The sequence below is a fragment of the Suncus etruscus genome, chromosome 5, assembly GCF_024139225.1.
Source record: "Suncus etruscus isolate mSunEtr1 chromosome 5, mSunEtr1.pri.cur, whole genome shotgun sequence".
Lineage (NCBI taxonomy): Eukaryota > Metazoa > Chordata > Mammalia > Eulipotyphla > Soricidae > Suncus > Suncus etruscus.
The window spans coordinates 128,643,012-128,655,501 of NC_064852.1; the positions used below are offsets into that span (position 1 = coordinate 128,643,012).

At 42.5% G+C, this 12,490-nt stretch overlaps 1 non-coding gene across 1 annotated transcript; it reads left to right on the top strand.

Moving 5' to 3' along the window:
- Window positions 1-5,227: 5,227 nt before the first annotated feature.
- On the top strand, window positions 5,228-5,387 carry LOC126010290 (U1 spliceosomal RNA). Its single transcript, XR_007496381.1, has one exon. It is a non-coding gene; the product is annotated as a U1 spliceosomal RNA (small nuclear RNA).
- The last annotated feature ends 7,103 nt before the right edge of the window (window positions 5,388-12,490 follow it).

Genomic DNA, 12,490 nt, shown 5'->3' on the forward strand with positions numbered 1-12,490 from the left:
TCCACGTTTCCTTGTTTCTGTCATTCCTCATTAGTTTTCAACTCCTTCATTAGATGACTCCCCACTGGGATTTCTTTTCTCCACTATCTTTTAGAGACATTTCTAATATGATTGAAATGAAGTCTATTTCTGGATTCGCATTCAGGTATCAACCAACTAAATTTAACCAACCTCAGACTTTCACTTTCTCTTTTTAGCTTAGTCAAACAGAACCTCCATAATCCCATGATTCTGTGGAAAGGGCACTTACTGCAATTCTGCTGGGCAACAAAGGTTTGGGGTTCCTAGTTTATGACCTTGTTTCATATTCCAGGGCTCATGGTGATTCTTCTATTTGAACTTAATAATTAAACACCCTTCTGGCATTTTCCTCACTAGTTACTTCCCACACCACGGGGCTGTGAGATCACCTGGCCCAAGCAGTGTGGTTCCTTGGTATCACAACCTATCCTTGAATAAGAAATTTCTTCTGGGGCCCGGAGAGATAGCACAGTGGTGTTTGCCTTGCAAGCAGCCGATCCAGGACCAAAGGTGGTTAATTCGAATCCCGGTGTCCCATATAGTCCCCCGTGCCTGCCAGGAGCTATTTTTGAGCAGATAGCCAGGAGTAACCCCTGAACACTGCCAGGTGTGGCCCAAAAACCAAAAACCAAAACAAAACAAAACAAAAAAAAACCTTCTTCTGTTGGAGCCTACACATAAAGGTGATCATCTAGAATGGCACAACAGCATTATTCTTGGTGTTAATGCTTCTTCTAGAAGACAAAAAGATCGACCAGGCACCATGTTTTCTCCTGTTTGTTGTAGAAGGTAAAAAGGTTCAGAAATATATCTCCTATTTTGTAAAGAATAACCTAGCTCAAAGAAAAAAAAAAGAATAACCTAGCATATACCTAACTGTCAGTAAATGGCAAGTTGTAAATCATCAATTACATTCTTTCAGTCTCTGGAAATGTCTTACCAAGGCCTGCAAGGTACCAGCCACCTCTTCCTCTCTTGTCTAATCATTATGATGTCATTGATGTACTGAATCAGTATTGTGTTCTATGACCTATGTAGATGAGTCAGATCATTTCCTCTTTTATTTTTTTCTTTTTCTTTGACCACACCTGCTGGTGCTCCAGGGTTATTCCTAGTTCTGTGCTTAGAGGAACACACAATGGCAGGGAAGAAACTCAGGCCTCCTGCATGCAAAGTACATACTCTGCGTGTTGGGCTGTCTTGGGCCCTGACTCAGATCTTGCAAAATTATGGCAGAGGGTAAGAGTGCTAATATACACTTGAGACAAAACTAAAACCAAACATTTATTACTCACATAAATACAAATCATTTCTGAGATTCTTTTTTAAATAAATGGAAAAGAGTACATTGTCCAAATCAAGACTGCATTATGCAAAGTTTTACCCTATTTATGATTTTACATCACAACTGTCACAGCAACTACAATTAAGGTTTACTATTTGATGAAGTCTTTTGTTTTTATTTTGGGGCCACACCCTGAGGTATTCAGGGTTTACTCCTGGCTCTGCACTCAAGAATAACTTCTAACTGGCTTAAGGGGACAATATGGGATGCTGGGGATTGAACATCGGTCAGCTGTATGGAAGGCAAATGCCCTACTCTGTACTTTCTCTCTGGCCCCTATTTGCTGAAGTCTTTAACAATTTCCAATCATTTTAGAAACCAAATGCTTTTAAAAAGGTCCACAATGGTCAGTTAAATAGAAATGAGGTATTGCATCTGCTTTATGTATTAACGATTTCCACAATAAGATATATATTTTTTATTATTCTTATTCATCATCTTAGAGGCCAAAGGCAATTTTAGATGAATTCACTTAGCTTTATTATGAAACTATGTTGGGGGGAGTGGTGGATTGGCACCTCGTTCAACTGTATTCAAGACTTACTCCTTTTTATGATCAGGAGCCTCTCCTGGTGATTTTGGGGGACCATACGCAGTTCCAGGTATCTAACTCAGGTTAACTATATCCATGAGAAGTGTCTTAACCCTGTACTATCTCTCCAACTCCTCCATTCCGAAGCTTTGAGTAAAGGTTCTTGAACAGGTCAAGAACAAGATGAGTCAGTTCAACTGCCAAGTCAGTTCCAATAATAGGCTAAAGAACTGGTTCATAAAAAAAAAATGAACTGTTCATGACCACTGGGTGAATTCAAGGTTCCTGTGGACCAACTATGAGGCGATTCATTTACCTATAGCCTAGGTCTCCACCCTGGCAAGATGTATGAAGATAACAATGGGTATCTGGATATCAGTATCATCTATTTTGCGACAGAATCCTAAAAATGCATGATAATTCATAGGCAGCATTCCTTCCCCACCCCACCCAAACACTTGCACACGTCATAATTTCATGTATTTTCACAATGATACTTATCACAGTATTCTCCTCCACCAGGATATCTATCTAATTTTTACCATGGGTTAAATTATTATTATTATTTTTTTAGGTTTTCCCGGCCATACCCGTTTGATGCTCAGGGGTTACTCCTGGCTAAGCACTCAGAAATTGCCCCTGGCTTGGGGGGACCATATGGGATGCCGGGGGATCGAACTGCCGTCTTTCCTTGGCTAGTGCTTGCAAGTCAGACACCTTACCTCTAGTGCCACCTTGCCGGCCCTGAAATTTTTTTTTTTTGGTTTTTGGGCCACACCCGGTGACGCTCAGGGGTTACTCCTGGCTATGCGCTCAGAAGTCGCTCCTGGCTTGGGGGACCATATGGGACGCCGGGGGATCGAACCTCAGTCCGTCCTAGGCTAGCGCAGGCAAGGCAGGCACCTTACCTCTAGCGCTACCGCCCGGCCCCTGAAATTTTTTTAAATGTATTTATTTAAACACTGTGATTACAAACATGATTGTAGTTGAGTTTCAGTCATACAAAGAACACTCTCCCTTCACCAGTGCAACATTCCCTCCTTCAATGCCCCTGATCTTCCTCCTCCCCCACCCCCTGCCTGTATTCGAGTAGGCATTCTACTTCTCTCACTCATTAATATTGTCATGGTAGTTGTTAGTATAGTTATTCCCCTAACTGCACTCAACACTCTTTGTGTTGAACTTCATATTATGAGTCAGTCCTTCTGGCCCTCATCTCATTATAACAATAATGTCTTATTTTTCTTAAAATCCATAGATCCGGGACAGAGAGATTGCATGGAGGTAAGGCGTTTGCCTTTCATGCAGAAGGTTGGGGATTCGAATACCGGTATCCCATATGGTCCCCTGAGCCTGCCAGGAGCGTTTTCTGAGCGTATAGCCAGGAGTAACCCCTGAGCGCTGCCAGGTGTGACCCAAAAACAAAAAACAAAAACAAAACAACAACAACAACAAAACAAAAAAACAAAACCCATAGATCCATTCTCTGTGTGTGTCTCTCTCTGGCTTATTTAACCATGAGTGAAAATTTTAAACAAACTTGAGCCCCTACTGCCTACCATCTTATACCAGAAATCAGTCATGTCCTTCTGCCTATAGGAAGATATCTTCTTCATCTGTCTATGGCAGGTGAGACAATCCCAAACTCTCATTTCAACATATATTTCCTCAGCCTGATCTCAGTAATTTTTCAGAGTCCTCCAAGAGTCAGACCCCAAGATTGGATCAGATTATCAGTAGGTATATTAGAAGTAATACTTAATATAAAAATTATTATATTGGGGCTGGAGAAATAGCATAGAGGAAGGGCATTTGCCTTGTATGCAGAAGGATGGTGGCTCAAATCCCGGCATCCCATATAGTCCTAACTTGCCAGGATCAATTTCTGAGCCTAGAGCCAGGAGTAACCCCTGAGCGCTGCCAGGTGTGACCCAACCCCTCCCCAAATTATTATATACTATATACCATATTTATATTTTATGTATATATAAATATAATTTTATCAATATATTTATATATAAACATGCTTTATGATTATGTGAATATAATTTTTATTTCTATATAAAATATTTATATAAGTATTATTATATTATGTTAAATAACTGATATATGTTTTGGGGAACATATGGTAGCATTCCAAATGTTCACTATTTTTTGTGTACATTTTTATATTATAAATTTTTTTTCTTTTGGGGGGGCCACACCAGGTGAAGCTCAGGGGTTACTCCTGGCTATGCGCTCAGAAATCACTCCTGTATTCGGGATGCTGGGGGATGGAACAGCGGTCAGTCCTAGGTCAGTTGGCTGCAAGGCAAATGCCCTACTACTGCGCCACCACTCTGGCCCCTATATTGTAAATTATTTTTATCTTATTGAATAAAATGTGATTTCTAAAACTAAAAAAGAAGTAATACTTATGGGTTAGGGGGAAGGATAGGTCCCAAGTTAGTGAAGGAATATTAGGAAGCCTATCAGCCTGCAATGCATATCTGAGCCTAGGTAAATAAAAGAATAGAAGAAAAAAAGTTGGAAAGAGCATATTAGACTTCAATTTAGTTCTTGAAAAGTTTGGCAATCCTGGAACTAAAGTTATCTGTCAGCATCAGGCCAATTAATCATTTGCTGGAAACATCCCACATAAGCCTAACTTAGGTTCAGTTCGGATGCAATGATGAATCAGTTCAATTGCAGAGGCTGCCCACCAGGGAATCTGAGAGACACATTTTCATGGTCACCATCAATTATACAAGATATGCTGGTAATTCTCTGAAGAAGAGAAAGAGGAGGAGGAGGAGAATAGGCACAGAATGAAAAGACAATCTCCAGGAAAACCACTATTTGTTTTATGATATTAAGCTGTATGTGACATTTCATGTAAAGATAAACACAAACAAAATTTAAAATTAAGACATTGAGCAGAGGCCAGAGAGATAGCATGGCAGTAGGCCATTTGCCTTGCAAGCAGCCAATCCTGGACCAACGGTGGTTCGAGTCCTGGCATCCCATATAGTCTCCCATGCCTGCCAGGAGCTATTTCTGAACAGAGTCAGGAGTAACCACTGGGTGCTGCCCGGAGTGGCCCCAAAACCAAAACCAACCAACCAAACAAAAGACATCGAATAGTTAAACTATCAAAATAACAAAAATTGCTTCCTTTGAAGATAGACATTTCTACAAGACATATTTCTTAGTAAAATGCTTTTTTTCTAAACATGGTATTTAGCTTTCATTGATGCTGAAAACTATTCTTTTTTTTTTTTTTTTTTTTTTTTTGTTTTTCGGGCCACACTCGTTTGATGCTCAGGGGTTACTCCTGGCTAAGCGCTCAGAAATTGCCCCTGGAGATAATCATGATCACGAAGGTGGTTTCCCCAGGGCGAGGCTCACCCATTGCACTCCAGGTGTGCTGGCCCCTGCGATGTCCCCAAATGTGTGAAACTCGACTGCATAATTTGTGGTAGTGGGGGACTGCGTTCGCGCTCTCCCCTTAAAAAAAAAGAAAAAGAAAAAAGAAATTGCCCCTGGCTTGGGGGGATCATATGGGACGCCAGGGGATCGAATCGAGGTCCTTCCTTGGCTCTAGCACTTGCAAGGCTGACACCTTACTTCTAGCACCACCTGGCCGGCCCTGGAAAACTATTCTTGAGTGAATTTTTGTGAGCATTCAAACAAGTCTAAGCAAAGAGCAACTAAACCAGGTTGTTTCAGTGTTTGAAATAACTGAATCTTGAAAATATGCCCAGGATTGGGTCTTGGTTAAATTTTAGGAAAAGAAACCAATTAATTTAAACTTTCAATTAATTTAAACTTTTTATTATCAGTGGTCTATTGTGCTCAAGCATTATTTTGGTTACTGTGACAAAAGACAAATAAAAAGTCTCTGCCCTTTGGAGCTTATATTTTTTTCTATTTAATCTCTTGTACCCATTCTTCATTTTTTTTTTTTTTTTGGATAACCCTCCCTCAATAGCTAATGAATGCCTGGGTAAAAAGAAAATGGGAGGCATCACTTTTCCCAACTTCAAACTGTACAATAAAGCAGTAGTAATTAAAACAACATGGTATTGGGATAAGGACAGACCCTCAGATCAATGGAATGTAAGAGAAAATAGAGATGGACCCTCAGGTATATGGCTAGGTAATCTTCAATAAAGGATTAAAAATATGAAGTGGAATGAGGAAAGCCTTTTCACAAGTGGTATTGGGAAAACTGGTTGTCCACATACAAAAACAAAAAAGAAAACAAAACCTCAGAATGCCCCAGAGAACCACACACCTCACATCTTTTTTTAATTTTTTTTGTTTGTTTTTTGGGCCACAGCCGGTAACACTCAGGGGTTACTCCTGGCTATGCACTCAGAAGTTGCTCCTGGCTTGGGGGACCATATGGGACGCCGGGGGATCGAATCGCTGTCCGTCCAAGGCTAGCGCAGGCAAGGCAGGCACCTTACCTCTAGCGCCACCGCCCGGCCCCTTTTTTTTAATTTTTAAAGAAAAATTTTGGGGGATCACACCCGGCAGCACTCAGGGGTTATTCCTGGACCTACACTCAGAAATTGCTCCTAACAGGCTCAGGGGACCATCTGGGATGCCGGGATTCAAACCATCAACCTTCTGCATGCAAGGCAAACACCCTACCTCCATGCTATCTCTCCAGCCCCACACCTTTTTTTGTGTGTGTGTGTGGTTTTTGGGTCACACCCGGCAGTGCTCAGGGTTTTTTCCTGGCTCCGTGCTCAGAAATTGCTCCTGGCAGGCACGGGGGACCATATGGGACGCCGGGGATTCGAACCGATGACCTTCTGCATGAAAGTAAACGCCTTACCTCCATGCTATCTCTCCGGCCCCCCCACACCTTTTTTTAATACACAAAAATCAAATCAAGATGAATTAAAGACCTAGATATCAAACATGAAACCACAAGTTACACAGAGAAAAACAGAAACTGTAGTGTTTCAGAGTAGAAGGACGAGACCACACAACTGGAATAAAGTTTTTAACACTTTAATCTGTCTGCCAACAAGATTCCCCAACCTGGCCAGCCAGAGGCCATCCCCTGAAGGAGATGAGCTTAATCCAAGGTCATGATGAGGATTATATAGGGAAGGGATATAGGGAGGTTCCAGCTTTCTGATGATCCTTAAAACGATTGGCTCTTGATTAGGACTATCTTCCTACTACTCCCTTGTCCTTCCCCAATAGGCTACCTGGTACAGCCAGGTAGACTGAGGCGGGGTCTATGGAAATAGGCTCACATCATGTGGTCCTTACAAAATGATGTCTCTCCCTGCTCAGAACCTAAAGAAGCCTGCCATGTGGCTTTTACAAAATGGCGTCCCTCCTTATTCACAATTTAGGTCCCAACAAAACAATTAGAATTCTCCATGACATTGAAGTTATAAGCATCTTTAAGGATGAAATGCCACTAACCAAGCAAATAGGAGCCAAGATAAACAAATGGAACTACCTAAAACTAAGAAGAATCTGTACCTCAAAGGAAGCCATGACCAAAACACAAAGGCAGTCCACAGATTAGGAGAAATTAAACAGAGAATTTCTGGGTTGGACTGAGTAGGGCATTAACCTTGCATGAGGCCAACCCAGGTTCAGTCACTGGCATCACATGTGGTCCTTTGAGCCTTGCCAGGAATGATGATCCCTAATTGCAGAACCAGGAGTAAGCCCAGAGCACCCCTGAGTGCACATCCTACACCTGCCCACAAACAAACAGACAAACAAACAAACAAAAAAGAGTAATATTTTCATCTCTTATGGCATTTAGTAGTAGGGTCTTGGCTCTGAGAAAGGATCATGTGTGAGGAAAAATCCTCAATAAGGAATGTAGAATGCTTCCAGGTCAGGGTTCAAAGTGAAGGTTGTCCATGAGTTAGATTGAAGACACAACTATTATAGCTCAGGATTTTCAGGGAAGATCCCTTCTATTACTGTCTCCAGGCAAGTTCTGATAGGGATTATATCAGTCTTAGATATCACTATGGTATTTGATGCAATATCCACAGAGTAGAGAGATCTTAGAGGAAGTTCCAGAGCTGACTGCAAAGAACTTTGACCCTGAAGAACAGAGCAGCACCTTAGTGTCAGCTGATGATGGGTGGGAGTGACAAAGGTAGAGAATTGGACTTCCAGTCATCCGGCAGGATGCCTTAAGAAGTGTGACCTGGGGCCAGGAAGGTGGTGCTAGAGGTAAGGTGTCTGCCTTGCAAGCGCTAGCATAGGACGGACAGCGGTTCGATCCCCCAGCGTCCCATATGGTCCCCCCAAGCCAGGGGCGCATAGCCAGGAGTAACCCCTGAGCGTCAAACGGGTGTGGCCCAAAAACCAAAAAAAAAAAAAAAAAAAAGAAGTGTGACCTACAGTGTGTAAATCTGGGATTTTCATGTTCTAAAGTTCTTCAGAGATTCAGGGAACAGCTAGATAGTTGTTTGTGTGTGAATTGTGGTCTAAGGAAGGCCACAAAGTAGGGAATGAGATAAATCTTCAATATAAACATGGTGAATAGAATTTACATGTTTTACATTACAAAACATTTGTCTCTCCTGCAGGAATGATAGTACAGTGGTCAACAATTGACCCGAGTTTGATCCCAGGCACCCCATTTGGTCCCTTGAGGGCAGAGCCCTGAGCTCCATTAGTTGCAGCCTCAATAGAAAACAAACAATATTCTGTACTTAAATATATGTGTTAGGTGACTGGTTGCAGTGCAGAACAGAAGATTCAGAGTGAATAGGTCAGAGAGAAGTTTATTAAGGCTCAGCACTGAGGGCCTACAAACCAGAGAGAATTGGAGTCCAGAGCATAGGGTAGGCACACAATATATAAAATTTTTTTTTCTTTTTTGGTTTTTGGGTCACACCCGGCAGCGCTCAGGGGTTACTCTTGGCTCTATGCTCAGAAATCACTCCTGGCAGGCTTGGGGGACCATAGGGGATGCTGGGATTCGAACCATTCTCCTTCTGCATTCAAGGCAAACGCCTTACCTCCAAGGTCTCTCTTCGGCTCAATATATACACTTTAATTTAATTTATACATTTTAGTTATACTGTGTATTAAGATACATATCCATATTCCTTTAAGGCACATATAAGCAAAACAGATGTTAGATTGAGCCATGTATCTTGTTTATCAGCCCTGTCTGCTTCTTGTCCTCAGGTCCCTGCCCTCCCAGACATGCTTGGGGCATAGGTGGGCCAGGGGAGGGGAGATTTTCCTAATCTCATTCCGGGCACGGGGCAGGTCTGGTTTCCCTTTTGTTTTCCCAGATCCAGGACCAAACTGTGTAATGGCACCACTCTGGTTCACAATATGTACATTTTAATTAATAATTGACATATTTTAGGGGTTGCACAGCAGGTTGGGCACTTGCCTTGCAAACAGCTGACCCAAATTTGATCCCCAGCATTCCATATGATCCTCCAGAGCACACCAGGAGTGAGTTCTGAGCACAGAGCCATGAGTAATGCCTTGCTGGGTGTGCCCCCAAAACAAAACAAAAAAACTGGCGATTTATCCAGTATTGTTTTTTAATCCAGTATTTCTATTAATTGCCTTTCTTCTGACATTTTGGCAGCATTTCAGATCATCTTAAGAATAATCTTCGTGTCCCTGTTCAGGCGCCAAAAAAAAAAAAAAGAATAATCAGGGTTGGGGCCGGAAAGATAACATGGAGGTAAGGCATTTGCCTTGCATGCAGAAGGTTGGTGGTTCGAATCCCGGCATCCCATATGGTCCTCTGAGCCTGCCAGGAGTGATTTCTGAGCATAGAGCCAGGAGTAACCCCTGAGTGCTGCTGGGTGTGACCCAAGAATCAAAAAAAAAAAATCAGGGTGGAATACATCCCCCAGAAATAGTCTGCATGATTAATTTCATCAAGAGAGATTTCTGGGGCTGGAGAGATAGCATGGAGGTAAGGTATTTGCCTTTCATGCAGAAGGATGGTGGTTCAAATCCTGGCATCCCATATGATCCCCCGAGCCTGCCAGGAGCGATTTCTGAGCCTAGAGCCAGGAATGACCCCTGAGTGCTGCCGGGTGTGACCCAACCCTCCCCCCCCCAAAAAAAAAAAAGAATCGGAAAAAGCTAACAGAACTATTTTTGCTTGTTTCTTGGTTTTGGACCACACACATCAGTGCTCAGAGCTGACTCCTGGTTCTACACTCAGGGTTCACTCCTGGTAGGCTCAGAGGACTATAGGTGTTGGATATTGAACCTGGGTCGGCTACATTCAAGACAAGCACTCTACCTGCTGTGCTATTGCTTCAGCCTCTAAACAATACTGTAATAGCCATACAGTAGTAAAATTTGACCCAAATGGGAAAGAGGCAAGAAAGAAAAGAAGAGGAGCAATGATCTTTTTTCTTCCAGCTGATGACAGCAATGATGACAGCACTATCACATGTCCCAATAGAAGCCAAAGTCACCCTCAAGTGAGCAGCTACTACGTTTACAGGCACCTGGCAAAATTCCTGCAAAGCGGGGGGAAGTGGCAGGAAAACAGGCTAGGAGCTCCTGGAAGCTGTTTAGACACCAAACCTGAAGTAGCCCAAGGGACAAGAAGACCACATCCCTTTGTGGTATGAATCTGGAGCTCTTTTGAGTGGAGAAAATGAAGCATCACCAAGAGAGGGGTGCATTCCCTCAGAGGTTTCTAGAGAAATTGAAGGCCCTCAAAAGACCATTAAGGATCCAAGGGTCTTTTCTTTGACAACTCCTTAGCCATGGATTTATATTCTGCTTTTCTCTTGTACCTCTCTTTAAACCCAATAAAAAGGGGTGGGAGAGATAGTACAGCAGTAGGGCATTTGCCTTGCACGCAGCCTATCCAGGACAGATGATGGTTCAAATTCTGGAATCCCATATGGTCCCCAGTGCCTACCAGGAACAATTTATTTTCTTTTCTTTTCCTCTTTGGGCCACACTCGGTGACACTCAGGTGTGACCTTTTGGCTATGTGCTCAGAAATCGCCCCTTGCTTTGGGGGACCACATGGGATGCCAGGGGATCAAACTGCAGTCCATCCTAGGTTAGTGCATGCAAGGAAAATGCCCTACCGTTTGCACCACTGCTCCGCCCAGGAACGATTTCTGAGTGCAGAGCCAGGAGTAACCCCTGGGCGCTGGGTGTGATCCCCCTCCCCCCAAAAAGGGAAAAAATTTAACCCAATGAAAAGTGCTCACCAGTGTTCCTAGTTAAGAACCTAGAAAAGGAGCTAGAATGATAGTACAGCAGGTAGAGCACTTGCATGAGGCTGATGTGGGTTTGATCCTTGGCACCCCAGATGGTCTCCTGAGTTCACCCTATGTGAACAGAGACAGGAGTCAGCTCTTAGGACCACCCAGGGTGGCCCTACACAAAATAAACAAACAAAAAAGAAGCTCTCAAAGAAAGTTTTCTGCCTTTCTCTGAAATATTGCTTAGAAGAACTCCATATCATACTATGGAAAGCCTCCCGTCCTTTCCTCTGTTCCATTCTCCTAAATAAATTATCTTCCAAATTCTGTCATTTTGTGTCAACTCCTGATGCATTGTAACAACTTAATTTTAACAAAATGGGACACAGGTAAGGTGTTTTTTTTTATTTTTTTATTTTGAACCTACTCTCCACTGTTTCTTCTTTGCTCTTGAGTTTCCTGTCCAGGATAACCTGTACATTCTGAAGAACTATGTGGAACATAGGTTAATCTAGTTGACCATCAGAGACCAAACACCCCCAGCTGATCTGCTAACTGATTACACACACACACACACACACACACACACACACACACACTAGCAAACAAAACTAAGTGATCAACCAAACCTTCTAAGGCTAGAACCACCATGCAGTGCCCTGGAGAGAGGCACAACTATAATGTTTCAAGCCACAGAGTTTGATTCCACGCAAAGGTTCACTGAGGGCTTGACATAGTTTAGTGGATCATATAGTTCAAGAAATATATAAATCGAAAAAATAAAAAATTAAAAAAGAAATATATAAATCAAATACCCCAAAGCATGTTAAAAAATAAAAGGTATTTTGTTTTGTTGGTGCCACTAATTGCATTGATTTACAGAGATAAGCACTTGCACTTACATTGTAATCTATACACCGCTTTCCTCGTCAAGAAAATCTTACCGCAAAAAAATATTATCAGCTAAATTCAATAGTGTGCCTGATGTCAAAGATGGTTTCTATTCTTGTGCAAGCTTCTCATATTACTGTAAATTAGTAATTAGTAATGTGGGGGGGGGGAGGCTGGAGCGGTGGCACAATGGTAGGGTGTTTGCCTTGCACGCGGCCGATCCAGGATGGACCACGGCTCAATTCCCTGGTGTGCCATATGGTCCCCCAAGCCAAGAGTGATTTCTGAGCATATAGCCAGAAATCAAGGCTTGATTTCACATAGCCGTGGGTGTCACCAGGTGTATCCCCAAAACAAAACAAAACAAAATAAAAATAATGTGTGTGGACCAGTTGCATCACACTTTTGGTCACCGTGGGTTAAATATTTGTTTCTGTAAAGGACCAAAGAGTAAACATTTTAGAGCTTACCTGTCTCTGTTAACTTTGTCCTAAGAAAGAGGCCTTGGGCAGT